At 37.9% G+C, this 5,276-nt stretch overlaps 1 long non-coding RNA gene across 1 annotated transcript in view; it reads left to right on the top strand.

Moving 5' to 3' along the window:
• LOC106532407 (uncharacterized) overlaps positions 1-1,086 on the top strand; it is a 26,200-nt gene extending 25,114 nt beyond the window's left edge. Inside the window, exon 3 of the long non-coding RNA XR_001312068.1 lies at positions 76-1,086. This is a non-coding gene — a long non-coding RNA (uncharacterized LOC106532407). The remainder of the gene's footprint in view (positions 1-75) is intronic.
• Positions 1,087-5,276: the final 4,190 nt, after the last annotated feature.

Below are 5,276 nucleotides of genomic sequence, written 5' to 3' on the forward strand. Positions count from 1 at the left end.
TTTGGCAGCTTGCTAGTATAAAAGACAATCTGTGTTGTTCAATTAACGTTCCCTTTTTTTTTTTTTTTTGTCTAGAGCCTGCAGCCGAATTCCCCACTTCACCTGAGCCTCAGACAGAGCCCTGCTTGTTAGAGATGGAAGATAAACGAGAGGATGACCTGTTTGAAGCAYATCTGCACCAACAAAGAACTAAATCCAAAGTATCACAAAAAGTAATGAAGCTGGAGAAGAAACCACAGATTTTTAGACCTCCAGACTAACATGGATCAAACCCCAACCTGAACAAACAGCATCACACCTTCCTTCAAATACATGTWTTGTCTTATGACTGTGGTATTCTCATCATTCTTATCCAATGTGTTACTAAAAGAACCCAGCTATCCCATCTTTATGATTCAAGAGTGTCAGGTTTGAATCTGAAACTCAGCTGCTGATTAAACACAGATTTCTGCTCACCTTTTCCCATCAGTTCAACACTTCTCAAGCAGCTGTGACTCACGCTGGAAGCATGTTGAACGTACGGCAAGATGCAAACCAATAAAACAAGATTGTCTGCTGTGGCCATGTGTACAAGAGAAATAAATTTAACCTCACAATATATGCTTATGAAWAATGTTGCCTAATTTAACATTTAATCTTATAGGTTTTAGCTACTGTTTGTTTTTATCTATTTATTTAAAAGTTTTTTCTTCCAAAACATAATCTCGGTTCTTTTTTTTTTCTTTTGCTGATGTTTGTACGTGTCTTATAATATCCAAACAAGAGCTGAAAGGGATTATCTGAAGAAATGTCGTTAATCTGAACCGTACTGAGATTAAAGATACTCAYTGCAGTGCAAACTATAAAATAATAAAAACAAGGTTCTCTTGAACTAAACACTGCAATTTGAAAAAGTTTACTCTAGTAGTTTTCCAGATATCTGAATTGTAAGTCAATGTGAACATTTCATCTGCATACTTTCTGTGGTAAATCTGAGCATAAAACATACAAGTACATGGAGGTGTAGAAAATACCACGTCTTCTGGTTGAAGTGGAAATGCTGTTGCTCAATGAAGAAAGGACTCTGAAAAAACAGGCTGGTTGAACAGCAAGAACCTTTATTTTTGCAGTTCAGGAGATTACAGCCAAAAAAACAAATTGTGGCCTCCAAATGCCAAATGATTCACCAAGTAAGAAGATGATGACGAAGGCAAAGAGCGGGGGCAGACAAGGCTCTTTATAGGTTTTCACAAATGTACCATAAAGCTTGTCACGGTATACCTTAAGCGTTCTTCTTTCCTAATATGGTAACATGTGCCGAGCTCTAAAGCTAGAGAAACATAACATATCTGTGCATTCCTAAGAAAAGGCCCCCCACTCTTTGGACACTACAACATAAAAATGATCAGGTTTTTTTGATTCCAAATGGCTCCACCAAAGACGTCAACCTAATCCCAGTCCCTTTGATGGCCGTTCCACAAGTAAACTAACAGTAGCTGGGAGACATTCATAAATTTAGCTTCCAAGTTTTTATTTTAAAGATAAGATCAATTGTTAATGTTGTTTCTTACTTCATGGTTTTTTTGGGACTGATCTCAATGACTTTGCAATGAAAGCAAACATTAACTGATAAAAACATGTTTCTGTTATAGTTCCTGTTCTAACAACAGCTCCACAGGTCGTTTCAAACTTATTTTGAACATTTTACTGAGTTGGAAATCTGCTGTTTAAAGAGATTCTTATTCACAAGTTTCACAACCAGTGATTTCACATCAAACTTACTCTCCTGTGACCTTAGTGCAGTGCTGACAAAATCATCTGAATTTAAAATAATTCAATAAAATTCCAGGCTGTGATAATGTGGTCTTCTACTTGATTAATTGTGTAACATTTACGTTTAGACTGTGAAAACTTTTCTGTTGATGTGGTAAAAAAATTGTTTTGCAGTGCTTAGGCCAGGAGAAGAATAATTAAGGTTTTTGATTTTGTTCCTGGAAAAAAACTGTTGAGTGCAAGTTGTTCCTTACCAGTTTGGACTTTAGGTAGAGTGAGCAGAGGAGACCTCGCACCATTATTGTGTGGAAGTGCACTGTGTGGTGTGTGTGTGCGTGTGTGTGTGTTTGACCCAATAATTTTCTTGTATATTTACAGTAGATGAGCGAGGTGAGAGCAGGAAATGAGATCTGATGATGTATGAAGAAGGGATAAACGTAGCTAAGAGAAACTGTAAGGACTTGAGTTAAAGATACGACTGTTCAGATCATTTACTTTGCTCCAATAAAAACCTTGCTGTCAAATCGAAGTTGCATCTTCTGTATTTTGCTTAATGATGATGATTTTTTATGAAGAATATTTGATGGAACAGGTGCAATATTGATAATCACCAACAGTGAATTTACAGGAGTGTTTCACCTTTTTCTGATTTAGTGATAGGTCTACTCATAACCAAAAAGGACAGAGAATCATGCAGAAAATGACAAAAAAATTGTCACTGTAAGTCCAAAAGTTGACACCATAAATCAGATTATATAGGCTTGTTCTGTATATAAAGATATTCATCACTTCCTTGTCATTACTCTTCTTCAGGGATAGAGCTTGGTGATGTTTCAAACTGTTAAGCACTGCCAACAACTGTTCAGGAGGATTATTACACCCCTAAAGGTTGTTTCACTGTGGAAGGGGGTGTGTACAGCAGGGTGGCCAATGGGGTGGCCAAAGATTTGTCTGTGGTGGCCATGGCCACCCCCTGGCTCCGCCCCTGGCTGTGGGATTCTGAAAAGGAGGAATGTCGATAGTAATAAACCAAAGTCCTGGGTCAGGACCATGACAGAGCTGTTCTGGAGTCAACAGTTCAGGGGACTCATCTCTGGGGACTTGCTGATGCTGAAATGTTCAGATATTGATAAAAATCAATACTTAGCTGGTGGTATACCCTACATTTCCCCCACTTGGAATGCATGACCTGTCCAAAGGTTGATGGGTTCCCCACCAACATGGGCCTACATGAAGAAGGCATCAACAGTCAGTGATGGACTCCCAAACACGTGTCAAGGAGTAATTCCAGAAGCGATCTTCCAAAAACAAAGTCAGTAATCCAACAAACAGGTCAAGGTTGGTTCCATATGAAACCAGAGGGGTCGTCTGGAAGGCACGCTGAAGTTGACCTCTGGAGTGATGATGCTGTGGATCACTGGATGATATGGTGGCCCTGAAGTGCAAACCACAACAACTAATCACTAAACACAACTACATTGCAAAAAACACATTTCAGAAAACACAACATTTAACAAAACACATTTCAAAAAACACAACATTTCACAAAACACAGCATTTTTAAAAAAATGCAAAATTTCACAAAACACAACATTTCAGAAAACCGGAAGAGGTAGGTAGGTTCACCRGCGGCCCTCTTGCCACAGTTAGCTACACAATGCTAACTGTATAAAGTGAGTGATTTATACTACTACAGAACATGCTTAATTTGCTGATATTTTGATAGATTTACAAACGAGTTGGTTTATTATAAACTTTATTAACGTGGCTATGATGTGGGGTAATTAGACATGTTGAGATTGGTGTTTTTACTTAAAAAATAATGAGTTAACCAATAACGTTATATTTTACTGTTTGTATATAGTATGTTGTGCTATTTTAACTGATTATTATTTCATTTTTAGAGTTATTTATTTTAAAAAAAGCCCAACTAGGGACAAGTGCTGCGAATTAGCTGTTGCTATTGCACCATGATGCAAACATGGGACTGCTGTTTTATTCAGTTTGTCTATGTCGATGTGTGTCTGTCCCTATTAAATAAACTTTGAAGAAGAAGAAGAGTTGTGCCTTGTGGTATAGTTGTGTGTTACAGAGCTACTTTTAGAAATTATCTAAGGGTGATTTACAGTTTGAATTTTTATAAGCTAGGCTTTCCTGAGACCAAAAATGATTTAATAATAAACTATTCTTTTGTCTATATGACAAGCTTCATAACAAGAGCCTGTGAGACCCGTTTACCCAGCAATTTTACATCATGAGCTCTTTCTTTTCAACTGAACTGAAGCTGCATGTGATTTCCAAACTTAAATACCATTTATGTCAATAACCATGTTGGTCCTGTCATGTCAACAAACCTCCTAATTCCAGTCTGTCTTGTGTGAGTCTTTCCAGGTTGAATTCCAAGCAGGCTGGTTTGTTAAAAATTCATTGCTGCTTTGTGTTTACAGAAGTACACCTCCATAACATGCTTGACTTTTGTGCAGCCTGCAGATGCTCTAACAGCCGTAGTGTCAAAACAAGAACCTGTGGGGTTACCTTTCATCTGTAAATTCTGTGACAATATTATGACTGTAATTAGAATATTCAGTATTGTGGATCTATGCATGTGTGCATGTGTTTTTGAAGTGTTCTTGCTCTTGTGCAACATTAGCTGACTGCTCTGTACTACAATCAACAGTGGTATTTTGTAGCCAGTTTTAATAAATTATACGTGTCAAATAGCTAGTTTTAACTGCATCTACCTTGTGGGGGTGACAGGTCGTAAATGGGCCTATTTCCTTCTGTCTAACCCAGCTTTTAAAAAGTCCAGTTCAGTTTAGATTTTGAAAGTTGATAATTTTATAAATTTGATTGATTGATTGATTGGTTGGTTGGTTGGTTGGTTGGTTGATTGGTTGGTTGATTGGTTGGTTGATTGATTGGTTGATTGCTTGGTTGATTGATTGATTGATTGATTGATTGATTGATTGATTGATTGATTGATTGATTGATTGATTGATTGATTGATTGATTGATTGATGCCTTCATTGTCATTGTACAGAGCACAATCAAATTACATTTAAGAACACCCATTCAAGAGACACACATGACAAAAAAAACATGGGGGAACAGGTGAACAGGTCATGTGGCAACCAGCAGGGGTGGCGCTATCTTTAAAAAGWAAAAACTAAATACCACACAAGGATAGATAAGGGGAAAAAAACTCATCTTATTCTATCAACAACGTAAACAGGAGAAATTAAATCCACAGCCCTTCAAAGCCACGTAGCGGGGGAGAGTCAAATTCATAATCAGTTGTTTGGGAACAGAATGCATACAAACAAAAAAGCAGCCATGTGTAAATTTATAGATGAGATTTAAAAACGTTGGTTACGTATTGTAACCCCAGATTCTATGAGTGTAAGCGCAGCCCTCTAAGGCTATCGCAGATGGGTACCCCCGCACACGCTCGCGCATTCTGAAGTATCAATAGTCTACGCCCACGTGACGTGGGCCTCACCTCGGTCCGTATAAAAGGGGAGGAC

Source organism: Austrofundulus limnaeus, unplaced genomic scaffold (assembly GCF_001266775.1).
Source record: "Austrofundulus limnaeus strain Quisiro unplaced genomic scaffold, Austrofundulus_limnaeus-1.0 Scaffold764, whole genome shotgun sequence".
NCBI lineage: Eukaryota > Metazoa > Chordata > Actinopteri > Cyprinodontiformes > Rivulidae > Austrofundulus > Austrofundulus limnaeus.